Here is a 27,799-nt window from a genome sequence, read left to right on the forward strand (position 1 = left end):
TCCCCTAAACCCACTGAACTCCTAAAGGTAGTTTTATTAGCACTTAGGAGTACGTTTCCAATATAGCAGTGAAGACCAATGAGAAAATGGGATTCTATGAATCAGGTGGAAAGTTAAAAGGCAGACTTGCCACTCTAATTGTGTTTGGCTTGGGATGTGATCAATGTTAGTTTATGCATCTGATTAGTAAATTATTAAATGCCTGCTCTGTGCCCAGCACTGGGGATGCAGCAGTGAACAAAACCTATTCATCACCACCCACATGGGTCTTATGTTCCAGTTGGGGGACAAAGAAAGTAGAGGTGGTGGTGAGGAAAATATGGAGCAGGTTAGATGGAAATATGAAAAATAAAGTAGGGACGGCAAATGGGGAGCACAGTGTTGATGGAAATACTCAAAGAAGGAGTTGTTGATAAGGTGGTATTGGAGGAAAGATCTGAAATAAGTGAGGGAATGAGCTATATAGATATTAGCCAAAAAGAACAGTCCAGGTAGAGACAATGGCAGGCTCAAAGGTCCTGGGGCAGAAATGTGCCAGAGTGTTGGAGAAACAATGACAGGCCATTTTGGCTAGAGAAGAACAAGCGAGGGGTGAATGGGTGAGGGATGAGGTCTGAGAGGTTAAGACTAGAGGGTTACATCATATCGGGCAAGGTCCACGGAGAGCATTCAGTGTGTCCATGAACTAGGCTGAGTAAAGAATTATGACTCCACTTACATATCCAACATTGCATGCATATTGTCTTGCCAGAGATGACGCCATGTTTAAATGTTCTTATTCAAACTAAGCCGCTGTAACCTTCACCCTAATATGTCTTTCAAAGATAAGCTTTGACTTATTGATATTTTTAAACTGTATTTACCGTATAGTGCATCAATAAGAAAGTGCATATATTACTATATCCCAATTTTGTTTTCTAATAGCTTGATAACTATGTCCTGACCTAACTGGCACTAGAGACTGAATGTTTGTGTCCTCCTAAAATTCTGATGTTGAAGCCCGAAACCCCAAAGGGATGGTATTTGGAATAAGCCTTTGAGAGGGGATTAGGTCATGTGGGTGGGGTCCTCGGGATGAAGTTAGTGCCTCTAGAAGAAGAGAAAAGGAAAGATATCTCTCTCTCTCTCTCTTTCTCTCTCTCTCGCCCTCCCTCCTCTCTTTCTCCACAGCCACGCACCAAGGAAAGACCATGTAAAGACACACAACATGGCCCTCTGAAATCCAGGAAGAGAACCTTCAACAGAATGTCCAGCGACCAGACTGTGAGAAAATAAATTTTGGTTGTTCAAACCTCTCAAACTATAGAATTTTTTTTTAACAGCATCCTGAGCAGACCAAAGACAATTGGTTTCCTTTGAAATTCTATGAATTTTATTTCATGCCTTTCAAAACATCCTGAGATGAGATCCATGGGCTTTGCTGTACTTCCAGAAGGTTCCAGGACACAATAAAGCTGAAGAATCCCTGCTATGGGGTCTTCTGAGTCATCATGAGAAGAAGCATTTTCGCTACAATTGGGAAAGGGGGCCACCACAGGGTGTGCTGCATGGGTTTGTTTATAGGATCAGAGAGATTCCCAAGTTGTGAGTATATTTTGAGCACAAGCAAGGAGACCAGTACCAGTTTGCAAATTCCTGCAATTATCCAAGCAACAGATGATGGTGGCTTAGCTTAGGGTGGTAGTTTTCTTTTTCCCAGCTCAAACCAGGAACTACTGAATGAGGGTCTGACAAGGCCATGGGCGAAAAGTCACCGAGAGATGGAAGCCTGTAGAGATCACTGAGAGATGACTACAGAGGGGAGGTGGGAAGGAGACAGCAATCCCAGCAGAGTAGATGGGTACTTATTTCTATAAATGGCCATACTTTCATCATTAGAACACCATAAAATCCATTTATGGGCAGCCCAATGCAAGCAAATGAAACAGTCAAATTAGCAGTAATTAATCCCAATTAATTCCAGCCTGAGTACCCGGGCACACTCTTCTCCCAGCTCCCCACCCCCTCTCCTCCTGCTCCCTAAGCCCCACCCATCACAAGAAGCCAACCCTTCCTGATAAGATCAGGCTCTTTTACACCAATTCAACACGGACAGATCAGCAGCACACTCAGTGAGGGACAGCTGGGATCAAAGACAGGGGTCCTTCTCCAAAAGCACCAGCCCACTCCAGGTGGGAAGCCAGACATACTCTCAACGAGCCACAGAGCTCCAGCGAAGACATAGTGTGGAAATGAGTGCCAGGCAGATGGGAAAAACCCCAAGAGTTTGGGAAGGGAGAAAGCACTGTTGGGCAGAGCCACCAGGGGTGTTCATCCCCAGCAGGGGCTCTGCTTGACCCTGGAGGGCTGAAACATCTGGGAACTTCCTTCATGCAAGGAAAGCATCTTGCTTGTCTTTGTAACTCCCACACCTGGCTTGCACCTGCTGCCCAGTGAACGCAGGACATGGAGACAGCAGAACTTCCCGGTGGAAGTAACTGTGCGACCACAGAAAGTGAGGGACATGGGGACGTTCAGATGATCAGGTCACTGCATAAGCGGTTTATGTCAGCGAATTCTAGCCCATGGCCCAGATCCAGTCTGCTGTCTGCCATACAGCCCACAAGCAAAGAATGGATCTTACATTTTTATATGGTTGAAAAAAAATCAAAAGATTCATTTTAATTATTTTCATTTTAATTTTGAAGTTTCAATTCAGTGTCTATAACATTTTACTGGAACATAGCCACGCCCATTTATTTATATATTGTCTGTGGTTGCTTTGGTGTTATAATGGCAGAACTGAGCAGTTGTGACAGAGACCATCTGGCCCACAAGACTAAATATTTACAATCTGGCCCTTCACGGAAAATGTTGGCCAACCCCCCACATGTGTGTGAATGACCCTCTTTAGAATTGTGCAGTGCACAACCTAAGTCACCAATGGCAGCCTTGGCCCAAGATTATAGTCCTGGCTCCTGGTTGGTAGCCACATTGTGCTCCTGTTGCTTAGGCCAGTACCTATCACTCTGCCTCAGTTGCAAGCCTTCTTTCTCATCTGGTATTTTGGACACATGGCTCAAACTGCCAGGAACCTTCCTGACTTCCTACAAGTCATCACAACAAGGACTCCCTCTCATCTTTCAGACATCAGTTCAGATAGCCTTTCTTTTTTTTCTTTTTTTTTTTTTAAAGATTTTTTTATTTTTTATTTATTTGACAGAGAGAGAGAGATCAGAAGTAGGCAGAGAGGCAGGCAGAGAGAGAGAGAGGCGGAAGCAGGCTCCCTGCTGAGCAGAAAGCCCGATGCGGGGCTCGATCCCAGGACCCTGAGATCATGACCTGAGCCGAAAGCAGAGGCTTAACCCACTGAGCCACTCAGGCGCCCCTCAGATAGCCTTTCTTGAAAGCTTTCCCTCACCACTCACTCAGGGCTCTAATTTGCCCTCTTCCCACCATTTACCATTATCTGAAATGACTGTGTGTGTGCATTTGAACTTGCCATGTCTGTATTCCCCACCAGCGTGCACACTCCAACACAGGAAGCATGGGATCTCGTCACTGCTGTACCTCTAGCTCCCAGAATAGTACCAGTCCCCCTCACACAAGAGCCCAACTGATATTTCTCAAACAAATTTTAGAATTCTGTGCTGCTAAAAATATTTAAAATACCTGTGGACAAGAGAGCGTTTATGATGTTATTCTATTTTTATATGTGTTTGAAATTTTTCTTAAGAAAAAGTTTTTGTTTTAAATTTTGTACATAGCCAACCTATTATTCGGGTATAAAAGCAAAATAAAACCATTTCAAACAAAAAACAAACCAAAGCCAAGAGTAACTACCAAGGCAAATCACAGACTCAAGCCACACCTGCTCTCCTGTGTCTTCTGCCAAAACCTGAGGCTGGGTATAAGAAATAAAAATCATCTCATAGAAAAAAAGTAGTGATAGGCAGGGCTCTTTCAATTACAAGTGTCAAAACATAAATTTAGACTCATTTAAGAAAAACAAAACAAGATTTATGACTCCCAAAGTTGTAAAATCCAAGGGGCAATCTGCCTTCAGGCACAGTGGGATCCAGGGAAATTGAAACATGGTCCCAGGCCATGACCTCTCTCAGAGCTCCATGGCTGGCCTCGCTTCCCTCTCAGAAAGGTTCTGAGCTGTTGCAGGCTCTCTTGGCCCTAGAGGGATGGCCCTTACCATTCCTGCTAGGACTGCCCTGAGGACTCTGACCTGGTGTGGGTCATGTGCTCTTCTGGCACGGATGACTGGAGCCAAGAAGGGGGAGTCCTCTGGCTAGCCTGAGCCACTGAGATGGAATGGCAACTGTAGTCTCTCAATCAAAAACCTATGAACTGAGCGGGAATATTGTGGAACTGTAGGAAGAGTTTTCCCCCAAAGAGATACTTGGCCATACACAGGACACCCAAAATGGGGCTTGGTGCTGGAACCTGGCTTCTGACCTCAAACCAGAAAGTGACAGAGGTCAGGAAACTGGCTCTCCAGAGAGGGCCAGGCAGATAGGGTCTCATCCAAAGAGTACTGAGCTCAGGAGATGTCCTTCAGCCAATCCTGGATGCTACTGTTTGACTCAGGACAAAAAACAAGTCCACTGTACCACTCAGAACCAAGAGACATCCAGTCCAGGGAATGAAGCCAGCACCAGTGGTTCCTTGGAGGAGGCAGGAGCTTTGACTCAAGGTCAGCTCCAGTGCCCAGGGGACTGTCTGTTGTGTCATCAAACCCAGGGCTGCAGGGACATTAAAAGAAGGGTCAGACCAGTGACCAGCATGAGCACCTTGTCACCTGCCTGGGTTCGGGACCTGGAAGTCTGCAGCTACAGGGTCTCAGGACCTTCTGCAAGGTGTCCCTGGGGATAGTTGAGGCAGGAGAAAGGGGAGCTGAAGACAGATGGGTGTGATCAGAAAGGACGTGGCCAGGGGCCTTGAAACAAAAAAGAGAAATACACAGAAACTGCAAGAAAGGAGGAAATTAGGGCTCAGAATTATCCCCATCCTTCCTCCCCTCTCATGATCAGCTTTTCCCTCCAGGAAGGAGGAGGTATCTTCAGCACAAAGAGGCCCATTTTCTCATCTGCAGGAAAAGGAGGCCGTAGGCCTCATGGGGGTGGCTGCGTGGAATAAGGGACAGAGTTCATGGAAAGCCACGAGCACAAAGCCTGGCACAGAGTAAGCTTTCAATAAATGTTTATTTCCCAGTAGTTACAATAGGAGCCAATGAATTCATTCACAGATCGCTACATGGCACCCTTCAAAATGACACATCCCTCTTACACAAAGATGAGGTCCTCTTATTATTTTTCTAGTTAACCAAAAAAAAAATCCAATTTAAGCAAACTCTCCATCAGCCTCTTGTTGCATCCTGCGCAAACGGCTTCCTTAATTAAAAGATCTTAATCAGGGCATAGCTTTTCCCATAGAGCTTTCCAGGAGGAGGCAGGATCTGCCTTGGTGGGCCCTGCTGAGCCTCAAGGCGGCGAGCCACCTGCCTCTGCGGGTGCCTTGGAAAATCCACAGCGCAGGGCTCGCCCTTCCCCAATCTCATCCTTCCTTCCTAGCATCGCCCCTCCCTCTCCCACCCCAGCCATCTTCCTTCTATTTGAGATTTGCATTCTCTTCTCCATCCCACCCTTGGACCCTCACGGCCGGTGGCCACCCCATCCTCTGTGTTCTCTCATTCTCTTCCCCTCCCAGTTGAGATGAGGCAAGGGGCAGGTCCTTCTTAGTAAGCCTTTGGATTTGCTTATCATGGAGGCTCCTTTGTCCACCAACAGGTCACTTGGTCGATGATTGCATCCGTGGGTAACTTGCAGGCTTCCACCCAGGGGCTCCCGCACATCGTGCTCCTCCAATCTTTTGTCTGTTGCCTCGTTCTAGATACGGACAGACCCAAATTTCCCTCCTCCAAGAACCTTTGATTGTGGCGATGGTGATGATGATGAAGATGATGGCTGCTTAGACTTCCCACCAGGTATGGTGCTCCCTCCAACCCACAGCCTCTGACGACCTCAGCAGCACATACACTGAGTTCCAGCTGGCCTGTGACTGCGTAGCAATGCCCAGAGAGCCCCAGCACCATGAACCTGTGTGCATGTGCCTCCCTGCCAGGTACCCATTGAATCACCAAAATGGGTTGGCTTTCCGTGGGGCCATACTGGAACAGAGTTTGTATTCCAGCCTTGCTCTGCATACTTTGGGCCACAGGAATGGCCTGACACCATTTACAAAAAGGGAGAGTTTGGTCCAGATGTCCAAGAGAAGTCTAGATGAATAACTAATTTGGAAAGTCTGAGCCAAGGGTCAAAACTGAAGTCAAGGAGCCAACAGTTGAGTTCCAGAGACGAGGTAGGTAGACAGGACCACTTCTGGAAAGGCTAGTTGGGACTTATGCATCCTCTTCAGAACTGATACGAATGGTGGATGGTCTGCCAGGGAGAGAGTCAGGAGGGATGGGGATAGGGAAGGAGAGGGCAATATTTTTTACTTAAAAAGGACCCTAGAGCTCTTCCACTCCAGGATTTTTAATATAGTTTTTGAGCTGCAGAAACAACTTCAAATAAAATATTCTGCAAATGCCTCCAACAGATGTTCTCTGGCTTCCTTCATCATCTAGTTCAGAAAGGTCTTGCCTAACTTAGGGAAATTGTCATTTTATCGGTGATCCCGTATGGTCCGATCCAATAGAAATGCTTCAGGGTAAATTTCTTTCAATTGTTACCAGCACTGACAACCTCACTGTTCACTTTTACTTCAAATCTAAGGAAGCACGAAGCTGGTGCTGGGTCTGCCGTCCTCCGTCTTTCTGCAAGCATCAGACGAATTTCCAGCCTTGGTTTGGGTAGTGGTTTCCCGGTCACGACTTGAACATGATAGACGGACTGCCCTTAGGGACCACGAACAGGTGCTCCGCGAGTCCACATTGTCCCAGGGACAAATGGGGGACTATCTGTATTCATGCTGCTGCTACTTCTTCCCCATGTGGAACTGTTTTGATTCGATGAAATCTGCAAGTGAATGTTTCATAACCCAGGGAGTGCCCTCCACGGAGTCACAGGCAAACAGCAACGATATTTTATGTATCTTTATTACAAACTTGCATCACTTACTACACAAGTAATAAACACCCATTATGTAATATACAGAAACACAGATGGAAAAAAAGAAAAAGATGTGTTTTGATCACCGACAACCCTATTCCTGAGAGACTGTCGTTGTTAACAATTCGGTACATTTCCTCCCAATCTTTTTTCAAAGAAGTAGAAATACTCTGTAAATAGAAGTGCATGTTTAATGATGTGCATTTTTAACAAAAGTAAGACTACACGTATTTATTGATCGTAACTCCTGTTTTCGCTCGATAACATATTCTGATCATGTGTTTACGAATGGTAAATATGTCTCTGCACTGGTACTCTCCTGTACCTCACAGGTGATTCATTGTGTGGAATGAGTGAACAATGATTTGGCCATATGCTAATTGTTGCACATTTAGGGTTTCCTTTCCTTTTCTATTGCAAACATCATGCAGATAAAGGTCCTCGCTCATTTGCCCAATTATTTCCTTAGAAAGGTACCCTTGTTGAAGGGTGTATACTAGGATGGACACCCGGTTGGCTGACCCAATCCCCATCCACAGCCCTAATTCCTAATCACTTTGAGTATAGACCATGGCTTTCTTTTCTGTATTCTGGTGACATCGGGAGCCTTGCTGCCTTTGCAGTGACTGACTTTCCCAAGGTTAACCAATTTCTAACGATAGTCAAGGACTCACCTGACACACCTTTTCCAAATGGGAAAAAAACAATTCAGAACGGACACTCTAAAAACCTCCTCCATAGGCTTTCACACTCTGACCTATGCTTGCTGCCCTAAACACCCCAGGGCCAGGTACCCGGCAACTGAGGACAGTCCCTACACCCCAGAGCCCACCAAAATTATTCCAACCAACCAATCCTAATTCTGTTAATCCCACCTTGCCTGTTCCTTCCCAGGGGAAATCATAATAAAGGCTCTTGTGCACGTTTTCCCCCTTGGTCCCTCGGCCCCCTAACCAACACTGGTGTTTCCCTGAGTGCCCCCTTCCCTTGGAAACCATGGGTAACAGTCTTTCCAATGGCAGTCATCTCCCATCCTGCTCACCTTACTGTACCTCAAATTTTCTATTCATCCACGTTATTTTAAAACACATGGTGAGGCACACAGGTCTGTCCATCTCTGTCTCCTCTGTGACTAGCACAGAGCCAGCGAGAGGAAGACCGTGTGGTGCGCTATTTCAGGGTGACTCCACTGTGGTACCAGAGGAAGGGTATGCGTGCAGACTTGACCACTACCAGAACAGGTTCCGTGACAGATCCTTGTTCAGCAGCATCTCCATCTACCACCAAAAGGAAGCCAGAAGACATCCTCTCCCGCCACACCTTACCAGCTGGCCTCCCAGCAACAAGTAGGAACTCCAGTGGGAAGGCTTCTTGAACCTTCTCCTTGATGCAGTTCTAAAGGCCTGGCTTGGATACACGGCATAAATGGAAGTCAGAACGTGAAGGGAACAAAAAGAACACGTTACACCAGGGGAGTCTGGGTCGCTCCATCAGTTAAGCATCTGCTTTCAGCTCAGGTCGTGATCCCAGGGTCCTGGGATCAAGTTCAGTGTCCAGCTCCCTGCTCAGCAGGGAGCCTGCTTCTCCCCCTCCCTGCCACTCCCCCTGCTTGTGCTCTCTCTCTTTCTGTCAAATAAACAAATAGAAAGATAGACAGACAAACAAACATATTAGACCAAACTAGCTGGTACTACAGAAATAAGTGTAGAGAAAGTTCTGACGCACAGGTATTAGAGCTGGACAACCTGAATTTGAATCTAATTCTGTTATTTGTTTGTGTTGGGGAGCTTTGGGCAAATTCTTAGACTTGGTGAATGTCAAGACTCTCATTCCTAACATGGAAAAAGAAAATCCTGTCTTGAAAGGCTGTTACCAGAATTAAATGAAATCGTGCATGTAAAGCACTGTATTAGTCAGAATACTTTCCATTGCAAATGACAGAAAGTAAGCCTCAAAGGAAATGTATTAGGTTACATAACCCAGAAAACCAGCTTCAGGCAGTGCTGGATCTAAGCACACTAAAGATAGAACAAGGCCTCAGCCTTTCTCCCCTCCACTCAGCAATGCTGTCCTTGGCTTGGAGTCCTTTGCAAAGAGGCTTTCTGCATGTAGTGCCCACCTGGCCCCCAGAGGCCCCAAACTCATATTGTCCTGATGGCTCTGTGATCCCTGCAGTGCAAGGGGGATGGATCTAGTGATGGTTCCCGTAGGAGTCCTGGTAAGGTCTCTGGTTGGTCCAGCTTGGCTCACATGTCAGCCCTAAACTAGTCATCTCTGTGGCCACACACGCCCACCTTTGGTGGAACGGAAGGGAGTAACACCGGGGAGTGAACTTGGAGGAGCTCCACCCAGGAAGAATGCTGGTTTCCTCAAGGTAGAGATTTTGAGGCCAAAACCATTTTACCACTACAGGCTTCAACAGAAGATAGAACTGGGTTTTCAAACTGGCACACTTTAGAGAAACTCGCCCACAGATGTGTTCTGGACAGATCCCGACAGTGTTCTTCAAAATGGACATTAATTGGCCACTTCATGTATTGCTGTGGGGAATGAAATTAACACAGCTCTCCTGAAGGGGGATGTGGCAATAACTAAATTAGAAACGCACAGGATTTTTGACCTAGCAACTCCACTTCTAGGAATTTATCCTATGAATAGACTCAGGTAGTTCTGAGAAATGATTCCACAGAAAACAATGTATTGCAGTATAGTTTATAAGAGGGAGAGACGAGACCACCTAAGTGCTCATCAATGGAGGACAAGTTAAAGAAAGTATGACATACCAATTCAAATGAATCTGAGAAACAATAAGAAAAAATGAAAAAACAACACCACCACCTGCTTTATGGACTGACGTCAACCCACCTGCCAAATAGTGTGTGGAGTGGAAAAAGGAAAGTGCAGGGGAGGGCACACAGCATGGCTGCATTTGTTTAAGACCTGGAGAAATCTCAGTGTGGTGTGTGTGTTCGCTTTTGTGTGTCTGGTGACATTGCTTCTCTGTCAGGGAGAGAACCGGAGGGGTATGTCTAGGGCTTCGAGTGGAAGGTTGACTTTCTGCTGAATATCATATTTGATTAGCATCTATTCATGTTATACTTTTGAACCATGGGACTATATTACTTATTTGAAAATAAAAGAAAAACATTGTTATTTAAAAAAAAAAAAATTGCAGGACTGAGGTTTGTATTTGGAGTTCTGACAGCCTGAAATCTCAAAGGAAAAAAAATACCTCAACACGTTTATTCCTTCAGCTTTTCTTTCATGTGGCTAACGATTGAGGTTTTTAAGAAACACGTGGACATGGGGGCACCTGAGTGGCTCAGACAATTAAGCATCTGCATTCAGCTCAGGTCATGATCCCAGGGTCCTGGGATCAAGCCCCTTCTTTGGCTCCCTGCTCAGCACAGGGAGCCTGCTTCTCCCTCCCCTCCCCCACTCCCTGCTTGTGTTCTCTCTCTCTCTCTCTCTCTCTATCTCTCTCTCAAATAAATTTTAAAAATCTGAAACAAACAAACAAACACATGGGATGGAGTGAATCATGGAAGGCTTCTTGATAAACAAATTCCATTTGGTTCTTGAAAACAGAATGAGAGCTCAGTGTGTGGAGAAGGAGGAGGAGTTTCCAGGCAAAGGGGGCAGTACATGCCCAAAGCCTCAGCATGATGGAAACACACTGTGAGAGGACCCAGCTAAATTCCTAGAGGTGGAAGGAGCTGTGTGCTCGGAGGGGCTGGGGTAGGACCAGAGAGGCCGCTGGAGTCCTACCCCACAGGCTATGGAGAGCTGTAGGTGGGTTTGGGGCAAGGCAGCTCCCCGTCTGTGTTCAGCAGGGTTTGAGGAAGCCAGACCTGGGAAAACCACAGTTCAGGGGCTTAATGAAAAGGCCCAGCCGCCAGGGACCAAAATGCCCTCTCTTTGGTGGCTTTACCTTCACACACCGTTGTTTGCGGCCTGCCGGTTATAGCATTCTGCCTTAAAAAGGAAATGTTCCTGAGGAAGAAGCCAATTACCTCTGCCCCTTGGAGACAGCTGTATTTATCTCTCCTCCCTCCACGCACCCATCCACAGTGGGCGCTGGGTGGCGCCCCCAAGGCATGAGATTGGGCCTGGGTGAGCCAGCTCCGGGGCGGGGCGGGGGGGGGGGGGGGGGGGGGCGCAGAGTGCGCAACCCCTCTACCCCCTTCCCATTGGTGACCCAGGCATCTTCTGTTTCTAGAAGGCACTAAATTGTGTGGTGAGACTGGAAGGTAGCCAGTTGTCCTAGAGCCCCACCCCTCAGGCTCCGAGGCTCTCCTTGCCCTCCTCCACCTCCTTCCAGAATGTTCTTCTCACATTTTCTGTCCATTCTTCCTTTTCCATCCTATCTGGTCCCAGACAAGTATTACCCCTGACCACAAGAGTACCCGGGACAGCGAGATGGCCTGCCTGCTCTGTCCCACCAAGGGGCCAATGACTGGAAACATCAGTGAGTGGTGTTTCTCTCCCACACTAGGAACCTGACCAGCCGCCAGCCAGGACATCAAGGAGGAGGAAGCAGGGATTCAGAAAGGGTCTTGGGACCCCTGAAATCCCACCACCCATTCTGGCTCCAGCTTACCCAGAATAAGCCCAGCCTGCTGATGGGGGCTTTACTGTTCTACACACTCAATTTAAAAGAAAGACTTCACAAAATAACATTTACTCACTTAAAAGAAAAAATTACGTACGTAGTCTGTATTGATTAATTTTTAAATCAGAATATAGAAATAAGCAAAAGAGAGATAGGAAATACAACATAACTTATAATCTGACTATCTTGAAATAACTGACATTTATTCTATTGATTTATATTCCTAAATCTGTTTTCTCAGAGATAGAATCATATAACATATTTTGTTTTATAACTTAATTTTCTACTTACCAAGTCATAACCATATTTCTACATTAGATAGTATTCTACAGCAACCTCTGGATTAGGTTGCACCGGACTCAAAAATTTTGATGGACCCAGTGGATACAACAAACACCACCTCTCGTTCTTACTGCATTCCAATTTTTTGGCCCTTGTAGACAGGGCTTCTGTGGACGTTCGTATACGTGTGACTTTCAAGCTTGCTCGATTACTTCCTTTATGATAAACTTCCAGAAGGAAAGCTTCTGGTTGAAGGGCACCTGCTATTTTCGACATCTGAGTTATTCTGCCTAATGAGAGAAAATCCATTTTCTCTACAGGATTAAATCCCATGTCAGCAGCTTATCAAAGGCGGGGGTCTCCCGTACGGGAGCACACCTACCCTGGGGATGGAAATGACAATAACCAGCAGAGAGAGTACCCTCGAGGGGGGACAGAGAGCCACGGGAATGAAGCCATATTAGACGCCCAAGCCATTAGGTCAAGAGGCGGTAGCCTTGTCCATTAGGGTGACCCCTACGTGTTAAAACACTGCCTACCTCAATTCTTACAATAAGTCCCAAATAGGTAGGATTCCTGCTTCCAGCTGAGGAAACAGGCTCTGATGGTTTAGGACGTTTGCCCAGTGTCATAGAGCTGGCAAGAGCAGAACCCGATCCGAGGGAACCATCCAGGCTCTGAGGGACAGACCCTGCCCCCCACTGAAAAGAGAGGGGCTCAGACTTCTGGTCAAATGGGGCTGCTGCCGGGCAACGGGGACAGCCCTCGCCTTGTCCCCTAACAAATGTTCCCCAGGTCATTGGCCTTAACATAGGCTGCTGGGAGCCCAGGGCAAGTTTCCAGATAACGTCCTTCAAACAGTTTTCTGGGAAAACCCGGCTTGAACAACTGGCATTCAAATTCAAACCCTTTTCCTGTGCAGTTGGAGGTGGGTGGCAGTGGGTCACTGACTCACAGATACCCCTTATGTGCCCAGAATGTGCCTGGACCCCATGAGAGACTGTGGCAGGTAATAGAAGAGCTTCCAAGAGGAGTGGGAAGGAATGATGAGAAATTACGTGCTGTGGGGATCTCATCTCACCCCTTGCACATGAATCAGGGTCGGGTTTAATATACTGATTAGAAGCAACTAAATAAACTTCAATCTCTTGCAAAGCCAATGTCAACTTTGCCATGCTCTTCTCATGCTCTGTGGTACCTTAAGAATCCGATCCCTGTGTAGAGATATATGTTCCATTGTTGAACAGTCGCTCACCTGAGATATAGCCTCCGGTTACAAGCCAGCTCAGGCAGAAATCCATGTACCTACTTTGCCTAGGAGAAATATTCTTGTCACATAAGAATCCCTCTATTAATCAAAAATCACATTATGGCTCCTGGAATGAAGTTTCCTTTACTACTCTTTAATAATAAGCCCGAGATAAGATAAAATTGGTAATTGCACGTTCTCTTCTGATGGGAGATAATACAAAAGTACTATAGAAATTTGACTTAAAAGAGTATATTCACTTGGCTAATAGGCTTCCATTATGCGGTCTTTACTTATTCATTTATTACAATTTTTGCCACATATGGAAAACTTTAATTGGAAGTTACTTATTACATTGTTCCTGCGTGTTAGCCGCAGAGGAAAGTTTTCAATAATCAAAGAGGGATGAATGCAGGAGAAGCCCAGGATTTTATAGACAGTGAAACTTCCTGGAGTAGACTATCTCCACCAACCACAGCAGAGGGCTTCCTCTACAGATGACCTTCAGATCAGAGATTAAGGACTCGTTTCATATGGATGAACCTTGGGTTATTTTCAGTGGATGAAAGTACAAGAAATGGATTCTACAAACTATGTTAATAATTGCATTTTATTTTATGTGTAACCCATGTAGCAGAAGGCAACTGACCCTACGATGGGGCCACTGTCTACAAGCAAAGGAGGATGATCAGATTTGAGGCCATCCTTCCATTTATGGGCATGTTTTGTGAGCTCTTTTCAGCTAACAGGTTATGCCTTAATTACCAGTCATTGATGCCTATTAATCAATTAAATCATATTTATACCACTGACATCGGCAAGCCAAAATCAAGCAGTCCTTTCACAAGGGAATATTCTTGATCAAGATGTGAAACCCAACGAACACCTAACATAACTCACGTAATTGAAGTCGAAACCATGGCTTGCCAAGGGGATGCAGTGGCTCACAACAGCCCTAGCTGGAGCTTGCGGGGAGTCTGTGATCCAAGAGAACAAGGAGCAGCTCTGTGAACTGTGTGTCCAGGGGGCCCTACTTAGATTGCCAAACAGAAGGAGCCAAAACAGAATCCTTTGTCCCAGTTGGTTCTTGGGCTTTGATTTTAATGACTCAAATGAGAATGTGGTCATTTACATTTGAGAAGTAGGTGTGAGCTCTTTCAATGCAAAGGCAGCTCCCTATGAAAGGCTGGTGAGGGCTTATTACTATCATCATCATAGTCATCATCATCACTGGCATCTGGGATATGCCAACCTCAGAAGGATTATGATCTCACCAAGCCACCCAGCTGGTAAGTGGTAGGGAATGGCAGGATCCCAACCTTCTGACGCCCCCTTCCCTCTACCAGAGATGCCAACTGCTCAGAAGGACTCAGGGAGAAAGTCCTCTCCAAACAAGCGAATGACCCACTTTGGGCCAAGTAGAAATTTGTGAATCAACTACTGCCTTGAAATTTGGCCTGCTGCATATTTACAGAGCTTAGATCCTTCCTTTTCCAGAGAAAAGTCTTAAGAAAAACGCTTTCTCCAGCGAAGCTTGCCTCAAATCTATCCCTGTCTTTAGAGATCTCTTTAATCAAACCTTAGGAAATTGATAAAATGAGATGGGAACCACCCTTAAGTAATGGTGGCTCCTCCGTTTCTCTCTTCATTACTTAAGAGCATGCTGCAGGTGGCACCTAGTCTAGGCACCGACTTGGTGAAAACCGGCACCCCAGGAGAGAAAGCAGCTCGCTGAGGGTCCCCAAGGCATGCTCCCTAGAAGCATGTGCAGGGAAAATCTAGCATGAAGCAAATTTAAGATGCCGAGTAGGGTCCACCAGAAGTGATAGAGATCAGTGTGCCCCAGCCACGAGCTCCCAAGACACTCTGACTTGTCCCTTACTCATTCAACAATGTTGACTATCTGCCTTGCACCAACCAAAGAAACCACTACCACTTCCCTGAAGGAGCTCACAGTCTGGGGAGACTGGCAGTGAGAGGGGGGTGACGGACAAGTCACCAGAAGATTACAGAATAATGAACATTGAGGTAACCATCCATATGAGATGGGAAGAGACCCCCAAAGAGGGGACCTCATGCAGATTAGGGCTGGGGGGTGGGAAAGACTTATCCATGGAAGAGTCTTGAAGGATGGGTAGAGGCTCTCCAGATGGACGAAGGAAGACCATTCCAGCAGGGGACACAGCATGCACAAAGAGATGGAAGTTGGAGGAACATAGGCAACTATCAAGACAGTGCCGGGGAATATAAAAGATCCACCCAAGTTCTTCAAGGACAACTCCATGAACCCACCCCCTTCTGGTGAAATATGCCAGGCCCCCACAAATGTTTACTGAAGGGGACCAGCCATCGCCAGAGCCAGGGGCACTCAGGTACCATGCAGCTGTCCCCTGGTTCATGACTTGACACCCAAGGAATGTCACTCGGGAGCCCAGACCTGCCAGTTTCACACAAGAGGTCCCCAGAGACTGCTCTTCCTCTGTTTCTTCATCTCAAAAATGGGATTAATGACACCTGCTCTGAAGGATTGTTCTAGGCGTTTAAAATAATGCCTCCAAAACACCTGGAGCAAAGGTAGGAGGAGCTCCATAATGGCAGTTTTGGTGCTCCTACTTTGGGTAATCATGGCTGAGCCCGGGATGATCCTGAAGCTACACAGACAACACCAGGCATCACACACTTGCCCGCCGATTCGGGTGAAAAAAAGTTGATCGACTGGGTGACGGTGTCCCTACCTCCAAAGGCCCCTAAGACTGGGCTCTGTCCTGTCATGAGGCTGACCTCTTGATACTCCCAGGATCTGGACACCACTTTTTCTCTCCTCTGTTTCCCTGTGTTTAAAGAACACACCCTCCATTTATTATTAATTGGAGCCAAAAAAGAATTGCCCAGGAAAGTTTGTCAGAGGGAAAAATGCTATCCCAGTCCTGAGACAAATAGAAATGTTTGCTATTTGGACTGACTGCACCAGCTCTCTGCTTCTGTATGGAATGTTCTGAGCTGATAATTCACTTCTTTCCTTCCTTCCTTCCTTCCTTCCTTCCTTCCTTCCTTCCTTCCCTCCCTCCTTCCTTCCCTCCACCCTTCATTCCTTCCTTCCCTTCATGCTTCCACTTTTATAAATCAACTCTGGGAGGTCCTTTAAGGCAAGGAAATTAACTTTATTTATTATAGGCATGACTGTTAGTACCCACTTTCACTACCTCCACAACCAGCCAACAGATCCTGTCATTAACAAAAAAAAATCAGCGCTGAGAGTTTCACATCCCAGGAACCCCCTCAGTCCTGGGCAGAGCGGAGACCACTGGGCAGCCTTGCCTGGGCTTTGTGAATTCCATGCTTTATGAATTCCAACTCCACCATGCACTGTGAACTTGGGCAAGTTACTTACCCTCTCTGAGATCCCATTTCTCATCCATAAAATGATAATAATACCTATCCCACATTTGAGTGCTTGTCACACAGTAGACAATAAGTAAATGACATGGTTTTCTATTTTTAGCATCATTCTTCTCTTCTTTTCTGAGTCTGCAAGGATGTCCTACTGATAAGGACCTTCACCATTGTCTGTAAAGAGTCCACACAGACTCTAAGTCCCACGTCTTCATTGGCTCCAGTCTCCCTCCCTCATGGGAACATCAACCTTCTTTCTATTCAATGTCCTTACCAAGTTACTGTTGTTGTCCTCCAAAAATCTGGGGGAGAGACACCCTCCTTCAGGAAGTCTTCCTAGACTGATGCTGTCCAGTCACACTCTTTTTCAGTCTCCTGCCAGGAAAAAGAAAGCACGTTCTGATGAGGTTGCAAAAAGGATTTAATGAAAGGACCATTTACAGCAATAGGAATACGGCTTAAAGAGGCACCATGAGAAAGCAAAGCCCTAGAGGTTAACAATGGCGGGAAGCTATATCCATCCCTTGGCCTCAAAGGATCGGTGTTCTTGGAGGCTGGTGGGAGCTGGATGCAGGCTGGAATTGGCCAAACCCAGGCAGAAACCAGAGGGCTGGAAGCCCAGGAGACATACGGCAGGCAGGTCAGCCTCTGTGGCCCCAGAGCGCAGGACAGGGAAGGGAAGCAAATGATCTGGGTTAAGGGCATGAATGGAAAAGAACACACCCCTGTCATTCCAGCTTCCCCATCATGTCCTGCAAACATAACCAGGGAGGAATCTGCTACTTGAGACATTGACATTTTCTGTTTGAGGATCTTCTGTAGGGACTGTGGTCTAACACCCCAGCGTAGTTATACATTCCCTTAATCCACGTCTGCTCCTTCCTCACAATTTCCCTCTGATGGCAGAAAACTTCCCATTCTCCAGCACCTACTACATGCCAAGCACTGAGCCTCATGTGATCCTTACAACGATCCTGTAAGGACCCGTGGTTTGAAGGTAAGGAAAGCGAGGCTCAGAAAAGATGAGAGACTCGCCCAAGACCATTCAGTTGGGATCCGAATCTAGCTCTGATTGGGAAGCCTACAGCTCTGCATCACGAGACTCCATGGTTCACGAAAGAGTGCCTGCCCTGCCTCCCTCCACCATGACCCCCCACCCCACAGGATTTGCTCAGGACATTATTATTCAGTCTGTCTGCACAGAGCTGGTTAATGGGCCAAACTGCCCAAGGTCCGTGCCTCCCCGGCAGCTTACCTTTGGTGGGATGCACTGGCTCAAAGCTGAGACAAACTTGGACTACAGCAGGAGACCCAACGGTCCAGCCGATGAAGGGAGGACAGGTGACAAGCTTTGACTTCTCAGCCTCCGAAACAGAGGATGTTTCTGCCTCTCATTCTGATTCACGGGGTGAGAAACTCCTACACAAGAAAAGAGTAAGAGATAGCATGATCAAAAAAATAGAAGAAAAAAAAAAGGAAAGGTGAATGTCCACTACCAAATCATTTAAGGTATTTTTGTATAAGCAGCATTCTCATCTTCATGGAAGCTTCTGGGTGTGAGTTGAGGTACGCCCAAGGGCTGTCAGCAGCCTTCAGTCTGTGGGTCCTGTGTGTGGTATGCCCCCTTCCCCCTCTTCCCCTCCCCCTGTCCCCAGCAAACTCAGTGGCCGGTAAAAAGGCCATGGGCTGCTACCTTCGAGATCTGAACAGATCTCGAAACGCTACACTGGGCATCCTCCTTCCTCTGAATGCCAAACCACGTGCTCTCTTCCTGGTTCCTGAGCCCGGGACTTTGCCCGCCTCACCGTGCTACCTCCTGTCTAGCTTGCATCTCTCATGCTGTCGTCCAGCCAGCCCCGATTCTCTCCCCCACCCCCTCACGGAGATGGAGAACAGCTGGTCCTGATCCTCGGGAGAACAACTTTTCAGAGGTTTGTTTTAGTGGAAACACCAGGGTCCTGAGGAATTTTCCCCTTTGTGTGAAAACGAATGACTTCCTCTCAGGACCACTTGCAGGGGCTTCCACCTGAGTTGTGGGAACTTCAAAGGCTCCCCACATTTCTGTTCCAGAGGCCACGAGCAGTCTGGGGCTTCCTCCCGCTGCTTCTACCCAGGCCTCCACGGCCTCTGCCATCAACCCAGCGCCAAGCAGCTGCTGAAGGGCCCCGGGCACACGTGTGATGGGCGTAGGTGTCTGCCTCCGCATGGATGCAACGGCGGCTGGAGCTTGGGAGAGGGCATGTGCACCCCAAATTACCTCGCTTTCTTTACTATTAAGAATCTCTACTTAGAAAGCCAAGAAACAGGAGGGCAGACAGCATGCAGCTCAGGCCTTGCTCATACCTTTGGTTTCAGTTCGTGATACATATATACATCCAAGTTACAACAAGTCCTGGAAAAGCAGCTTTTAATAGAAACCCTGATACTTAGCATTGTGTTAATTACAGGCCTCCACTGGCCTTTGCGATAGATGCTTTCCATGCATTTTTAAACACTTCACAGCGATGCTGTCCAGCCTTCTTTACAAACTAGCGGAGCAAGCAACTGTTTCCTATATGCAGCTGAGTCCCTGCCACAGACAACTATTTCTCTTGTAGCAACTTTGTCAAGCTTCTTTGGAGATTAATATGACTGCAGGTGTCAGGTAAGAACGGGACTTTGCCCCAAAGGACCAAGAACTCTGCAGAAAGGGAGGGAGGGAGGCTTGGGAGCAAGAGGGTACCCCAGGGATGGCCCACCCATCCTCGCGCCTAGATTCGGAGCCCAGGGCATTTCCACCTGGCCTCTGTGCCTGGGTCCACGGAAGAGGCTGCTTTGCGGGCCCGATGGCAGAGCCTTTTAATTGCTCTGTCCCCAGTGACATCAAATCTCAGAAAACAACCTCCATAAATCACACCCTGACAGCTACCGGGCTTGTCCAACGCTGAACACAAGTGGAATCTTCTTTTAAGTTGAGTCTTAAGTTATAGGCGGCAGCATCACCCTTCAGCAAACATCTGTAGTTCATCTTATCGTTTGAAGAAATATATGAGTTTCTCTGTCTTTTTTTTTTTTCTTTAAGGCTTTTGCAGCTTCTGTCCTTGATTTGTTTGAAGGCCATCTGCTACATATAAAATTGGGGGTGGGGGCACGTTGTGGAAAAGGAACATTTGGGAGATGTACAGGCTGGGAGAAAATGCGAAAGCCGGGCACGCTTTCGGCAGCTTCAGCGGGCGGACCTCTTTCCTTTCTGGACCCCCAGATCCCAAGAGAGTGTTGGACAGGGGACATCACCATGGGCTCTGGCTGAAGCCTGTTCCGATTCTGTCTCGTGGCCATTCCTCTACCATGGAAAGCCAGCAGTGGTGGCTCCGAGATCTTTCAGAATTTGCAAAGACGTGCCGCCGTAGACCTCCAAAGTTCCACCAGAGCTGCCCCACGGGGACAGCAGGATGAAGTGGGGTACCCAGGCATTCGGGGTGCTGCTCCTCGCAGGAATGGCAGCAAAGGCCCATCTGGGGAGCGTATGTCATGGCGTGAAGTTGCCACAGGGTGGTAGAAGTCATGCGGCTGCCGGTCCTCACTCGGGCATTCTTCCCTGAGAAGCAGAGGCGAAAAGAAACCAAGCAATCCAATGCACCAAATGGCAGCCAGCGGCTTCCTGCCCCTCCTATCCCAACAGCGGTGTCTCAGCAGAGCCTGGCTCTATGGACGTCCCAGATGTTTCAACGTTTGACCCTGAAACTCTCGCTGCCCCTCCCCGTGCCTGGCTCGGTTTGATGGGGTCAGGCGGCCAACATCACTAACCTGTGGAGAGCATCACTTCATCTGCTGGGAAATTAATATCCGGGATGTTCTTGGTGAACAGGATGGTGGCTGGCTTGCCACTCCAGCAGAGCGAAAAAACAGCGGCAGTGGCGGAGATTTCATTATAACACCAGCTTTCCCTTCACTCTGGAAGATTCTGTCTTTATCACATTGGCCAAAGAGGGTTTTATAAACCCCAAAGCTTCCAACATCCAGTTTCCTCCTCCGCCCCTCAAGGTTCAGATGTTTTCATAAAACTGATCAAGGCATTTATTATAATTATTATTTATTATTATTATTATCAGCAGGATTCGTTTTATTGCTATAATTTATAGAAAAGTAGCATAAAGTTCCAGCTCAGTCCTTTGTGGGGTTCTCCTGCTTTTATTTCTTTTGTAGCACTTTGGCAAGCAGCCACCAAAAAAAAAAAAAAAAAAAAAAAAAAGAAGAAGGAAAGAAAGAAAGAAAAGAAAAGAAAAAGAAAAAAGAAAGAAAGAAAAAAGAAAAAAAAATTTCAAGCGATGCATTGAGCCACAAGTTTTAAAGGCACATTTGAGACTTCACCCCCAAAAGATAAAGTAGCATCAGTTTTGTCTGGGGGTTTAATGGAACAAGGCCCTTCTGGGGCCAAAGGCTTAGCATCCGGCAGGGTCTGACTTTGCCACATGGCTTTGTCTGCCATGAGAAGACAGTTGGGGCCACACTGGCCCCCTTCATGGGCAAGGGGCCGTGACCATTCCCCCCCACCCCCGCCAGCCCACGCACCAAGGCCAGTGGAAAACCCAAAGCAAGTTAAGCATGGGGATTCTCTGAGTAACAGCACAAACAGACCCCACTCTGTAAAGCCTATGGATTTATGGAATAGAGAAAATGTTATCCCAAAAGGGGGAAAAAAAAAAAAAAGAAGACTTTCTTGTCAATCACTTCCTACAAGCCAAGGAAGCAAACTGGCTTAGTTGGTTAGCAACTTGATAAAGTCTTGCAGAGAAAGGGGGCGTCCCGGTGTCTCAGTCTGTTAAGCGTCAGACTCTTGGTTTCCGCTTGGGTCATGATCTCAGGGTCCTGAGGTCAAACCCCCGCATCGGCCTCCACGTTCAGTGGGGAGAGATTCTCTCTCTCCTTCTCACCCGTCTCCCCCACCTCTTGTGCACTCTCTCTTTTGCAAATAAGTAAATCTTAAAAAAAAAAAAAAAAAAAAAAAAGAATTGTGGCAGAGTTGTTTTCTTAAGAGTTGATTTCAGCAGTGCGAGTGGAGGGAGGCCGGGGTCTCTCGTGAGCTGTGCTCCTCCACCCTCACCCCAACCCCCCGAGCCCCGCCCCAAGCCCGCTCTCTCCACATCGCTGCTGGGGAGCTCTGGGACTGCTCTGCAGTCGTGGGCGTGATTTGTTGGCGCACTTTTATGTGGAAAGGCCTGCGTCTGCCGGTCAGCGGGGCTACCTCCTTGACAGTTCCAGATGTTCCGAAGATGAAATACCTCCTGCTCAAGGAACTGTGCCACGAGGAGCCCTGAAAGGTGCTCCGAATACAGTTTAAAAAGGCATCTGTCTTAGAATAATTTCAACATCTCACTTGTCTATTTATAAACCCTGTCAGATGGGTGTTCAGACCCCCTCAGTCGCGTTTCAAGGGGCTCATGTTTACATCGAGGTTAGTATAACCAATGGAGTTTCAAACCTTTGCTCTTGTTTCTTTCTCCGTGGGGCCCACCCATTCAACCTTTGCCTTCCAACACCACTGGCATGGAACTTTTGACATCACACTGGAGGCAGAAGGACCTCTCCATCTCTCCGTGGGGCTGGTCACCAGCGACCAGGCTTGACAGTAGGAGGAGGGGGGAACAAGCCGTGTAACCCTGGCCTGAATCAACTCAAAATTCATCGGTAAGAAGGCAACAGAAAGCCCCCTGGGCCAGGCCCATTTCTCCCTCAGACCTCATAACTCATCACACCGCCAACCTCTTAAAATAGGAATAAGCCTTGACCCTGGCTGGCCAAGACTTCAGAGAGGTGCCCGTGCCTGCATTTCTGCGGTGAAACCTACTCCCAAGACCACCCTTTAGAAAACCGTTCTCACTAGTTCTGGTGCAGAGTCCTGTTATTCTTGGGTCATTTAACTTCACTCTCGGAGAAGAGGAGGGAATGGTGTTAAATTGTAAATCATTCCCCTCTGGAATGGATTTGTACCAGAACTGATCGGTCCGAGCATTCCTGCCTTGCTAGACCATGGTAAAGAGATTATAGTATGTAAAATTCGGCTAAACATAGCTTGTTTCGATTTCCTACTTTCCTGGTTGTCCATCTCACTAGGAAAGGTTAAGACCTAGGAGGGAAATGGCATCGCTCTCACACCAGGCCAACACATCCCTCTAGGATGGGGTCCCTGCATAAGGATCACACAAGGCTCACGCCCAGGAAACTCGGTCCCATCCACTTGACATTCATAAACTTGGTCTTTGGGCGGTTTTAACTGGTCCTTCCCCAAAACTGCCAAATTCGAAGGCAGCAAACACCGAAGGCAGCCTGTGGTGGTCCATGTTTGTAAATCTCTATTCAAACAGTCACCATTTCACCAAGCTGAAATTACCCTTTGCTTTTGCCTGACATCATTCGCTGAGTCTTTAAACCGCAGTGACATCATCTTAACTGATCTGGTTGCCCTACTGGGGACTCTTCCTCAAATCCTTCAATCCACATACATAGTGGTTTTGCAAGCTATTAGTTTCTTGAGATCACCTTTTGTGATCCAAATAGCCACTTGGAAAATAAGAACAACAACCTCTCATTTCTTCTCACCCATTCCATTACCCATGTCCACCAGCCTGCTGGAAGAGGTGTGTTCTAGAGAGGAGAGCAGTAATGCACACCGTTAGTGCCTCTGTCTTCCAATCTCAGGATCCCTTTTGTCCATTTCCAGCACGTGAGACATCCAGAGCTGTTTCCCTGAGTGGGCATCCTGGTTGGTGCCCAGGGATACAGACTCTGGCAAGCGCGTGAGAGGACGAGGGTCCCAGGACAGAGGGGCGCATGCTCCACCCTGTATGCGCAGAGAGGAGGGGAGCTGCCAGCCTGGTCAGACAGAGTGAGCAAAGACATCTGCAGGTTAACAAATGCCATCCTCTGGGGTCATGTCATGCATTCGTCTTGCTGAATAAGGTAGAACCGGAAAGTAATTTTGATTAGTGTTCATCCAAGCTATTTATCATAGGAAATCACACAACTGCATTTGAGCCTGAAATTTTTTTACCCAGCTATCCCTGCCTGATGTCTCAGCGTGGGGCAGATGTGTCAGGTGACAGAGTCCCCTTTGCTTGACTTCTGGGCCGCGGGAGTCAATACAGAAGGGGTCCTGAGAGCAGATATTTGAAAATTACAAGCTCGAGAAAACAAACCAGAAGACAGAGAATCCCTCTTTTATTTTCCCTTCACACAAAAGGAATAAGTGGTCAATTTCACCCCTCCAACAGGGGACCAAGACACCAGCAGTCCTGAGAAAGAAACATCCTCTCCTGTAAGATATGAAAGAAATACTTGAATGGAAATGTTAATGGAAGGTGATGGAAACTTTATTAAGAATTACTTCTCAGAAAAAGAAATAGCTCTGGATTGAGATGAATATTCTAGAAGAAGCATTTATAGGAACTTATAAATCTGTACATAAATGCTTCCTGCCTGCATTTTTTTTTTTTGCAAACAATTCATTTTCTTTCCCTATTTGTGCCATCACAAATACACCACTTCCCAGTTATCTTGGGCAATAACGTGTGCAGCTTTGTGAATTTGTGAATTTTCTGGGATCTGTAGAGAGGAAATCGAGAGTGTCATCTGAAGCACAGAGGGCATTTTTCAAATAGGTAAAGTCAGACCAGCAAATCACTGGCAGCTTTACCTCTTATCTGTCGGCCTCTGTTAGAAAAGAACACACGGGCTCCAGCACTTGAAACACTTGGAAAGATTGTCTTTTTTCCTTCATCAGAGTCTTCTGTTCGACCAGTGGGTGAGCCTGCAGTGCAGGGTGAGACTGTCAGGGCAGGGTTTGGCCCAGAACTGGAAGAAGTTGTTAGTCCCATCACCCTCCGGAGAGCTGGGTTCTGGGAGGACAGACCCTTCATGTAGCTAATGAAAGCCAAAACCTAAGCAAAGGAAAAAAAAAAGTATTTTTTTTATCATTTCAGCAACCTCGGTTGGCTGCCTTAAAGAGAAGCCATCTTTCCAGATTTCCGGGATAGCTGTGTGGACAGGGCTAACTCAAAGGCCTCTAGACCCTGCCATCTGGCTAAAACCTGGAAAGTTCTGTCTGCACGTGACATGATTTCCTGATACTTCCAAGTAAGACTTTCTCTATTTGAAAATATCGGAATTTCTCACTACTTGCGTTAGAGACGTTCCATGTCATTCGGATGAAAGCCCAGTTTTATTGTACATTGCTGCTGATGGGCCCCATTACCAAAGAAACTTCTGAAGAGTAAAGAAGCCCCCTTCAGCCACAGGAAACCCAAATATCTTTATGGAAACAGCAACCTCGGTGTCTCTGGCAACATTGGGAAGCATACAGTCAGCTCTGTTTGCCCCCAGATATTTGGGGTTGTGACAGCATCCAGCTACTGGCACAGGAGGAAGCAGCTTTAGAACTCGTTCCCCACCCCGTCCATGGCAAGCAGAGCTCCTATGTGACTAGCCCAGCGCTGGCCCACAGTAGGCACTCAATAATGCTCAGTGATGCGGTGTTCGTGCAAAATCAGTGTTTGCACATAGATTTTGTGCAAATGCTCTTTTGCACAACTTCCTGGGGACCGTGCTTGGGATCTGATGTGCCCAGTTTGGTGGGAGCTGAGCAGCTGACTCCTTGAGCCTGGGGATTTCTCGGTGAAGGAAATTCTGTAAGTATTTACAACCACTTAACAACTGCCTATATCCTGACAGCTTTACCTCCCAAATTTCTCTTGATACATGCCTCTCAGTCTCCCCACCACTGACACCTCGAACCCCTGCCTGGCTCCGTGGAGGGCCCTTCTTTAAGAGACAACTAGAACAGTCTCCTTACAATGTAGATCTGCTTAAAAACCTGCAGTGTCTTCCTATGGCATTAAGGATCAAGGTCAAAAACCCACGGGAGCGTTCCAGGCATGACATGACATATGCCTGGCCTCATCTGAGCCACCCTCTCTGAGTGTCCCCTGTACTAGCTTTCCTCCATTTGCTCAGGGTCTGTTCCCTTTTCTTAAGGCATGTGCCCCCAACCCCATCTTCACCCCGTGAGCTCCTACTAACCCGTTGGCCGGCTCCCAGCTTTAATGCCAGGTCTTCAGGAAGGCCCTTCTTGACAGCTCATGACCAGATCCTATCTGGACCCTCACCGATACACACACACACACACACACACACACACACACACACACACACACACCCATAACCTTACAGCAGTCCCTATGGTGCCCTTGAAAACATGGCCCCACTTGTGAGATCATGTGATTATGTGGGGTTTTCCTTCTAGACTCTAAACTCTTTGAGCTTTGCTCAATCTTGCATCCCCAAGTGCCTGAAGAAACTGGCATATAGCAGATACTCAGTACAAATGGACTGAATGAAAGAATAATTGGCAGACTGACAGGCAGGAAGTAGGAGGGATGATGGAAGGAAGAATGAGAGGGAGGGAGGGAGGGAAAGAGGCTGGCTGGCTGGAGAGGCAGTGACAACCAGCTCCAACGCAAAATGGAATTCTTCACCATTTCTCCATCCCCAGATACGTGAATCCTACGTAAATCACTTCTCCCTTCTCCATGTACCTGCAAGTGAATCAAGAATGAAATGTTACAAGCACAGAGAGAAAATGAGAGGAATGGCTCATTCTTCCATGGCTATTGGTTCATTCATTCATTCATTCATTCCACACACACACACCAGGTCCCAGGCCCTTGTGTTCATTGCTGGAGAGAAACACGTAGGACAGGGATGGGAGGGGGTGGATCTCCCTGACTCCATCTTACCGTGGGGCCTTAACCAAATCCCCACCAGCTCTGAGTCTCAGTTTCCCCCTATAAAGTGATACAGTTGAGTGATCCCTAATAACCCTTCCAAAGATAATATATTTCACTGACCCCAAACTGTCATCGTCATCATCGTTATCATCATTATCAATTGATCACTTAGTCTGTGCAAGACACTATGGTTTTTCGCTATAGTATCTCATTTGATTCTCAACTACCCTGTGAGAGAGGCAAGATTATTATAAATTAGGGAAACTGAGGCAGGAGAGGTCAGCTGACTTGCCAGTGACCACCAAGCGAAGAAATGACAGGTTTCAGGCGGGAACAAACAGCTGCTGACTCAACTCTGCATCACATTACATGACACCCTCTACCATGCCAGAAGTGGCCAGCCTTCGGCAGTGGCGGAAGGGGTGGAGGCAGATTTATTTCTCCTCTTTCGAGCAGGTGATCATCACCACTCCCGGGGAACAACTTCCCTCTGTCCTTGAGAGCCCTCTTGCCTGGAAGTATGACTGCTTAGGGGGACTTCGAGATCACAGGTAACTAGGCAACACACTCTGTCCTGACCAAGGTTCTCAGCTGCTGTGGACTTGATCCAGGCACTAGTTTCTCCTAAGAAGCAGCTTCCTGACCCAAACCTTCACTGGGTGCCTTTTGCCTCCACCTGAGCTCATGAATCACAGGCTCTCAAGTCATCTAGGATTGCAAATAGATTTCATTTGGCCTCACAGCTTCTAAAAATTGGAAGATTTTACATAAAATTCCAAATATGTGACTTTGTTTGAAATATCGGAAGGTCCAACTACCATCTCACTGGAATCAGCTGAGCTGAGTAGGAACTGCCCCCTTGGAGAGACACACTCTCGCTATTGACCCCAGGACCCACCACTCCTCACTGTCTCACAAGGACACTTGTAAGCATTCGCATTTGGCAAACCTTGACCTCAGAACGAAATCCAGAGATGTGAAACTGACCCCCAGTTTCTCTTTCCAGCCAACCTCAAGTCCCCACTCTCCATCCTTCTAGAATGGACCTACCCCACAGGCTCATGTTAATTACACATCATCCAAAGGGTGTTCCCTGTCTTCCCACACCCCGATTTACATTTGGTTCTGCATCTTTTTTTTTTTTTTTTCCTACTTGCTTGTGGTTTTACTGCTCAGCTGGAATCTGCACAAAAGGAAACCCTGGCTTTTTTGGATCTCTGCACAGAGGAGCTGCTATTGCCTGGTTCCTTGCTGCTAGTCATGGTGGGGCCCACAGACCAGCCACTTTGGCACTGCCTGGGAACTTGTTAGAAAGGCATAATCTCAGACCCCACCCACACTGCTAAATGAGATTTTTATTTTCACAAGATCTCCCAGGTGAACAAGTGTCACTTTAGAGTTA

The sequence above is a fragment of the Lutra lutra genome, chromosome 3, assembly GCF_902655055.1.
Source record: "Lutra lutra chromosome 3, mLutLut1.2, whole genome shotgun sequence".
Taxonomy (NCBI): Eukaryota; Metazoa; Chordata; class Mammalia; order Carnivora; family Mustelidae; genus Lutra; species Lutra lutra.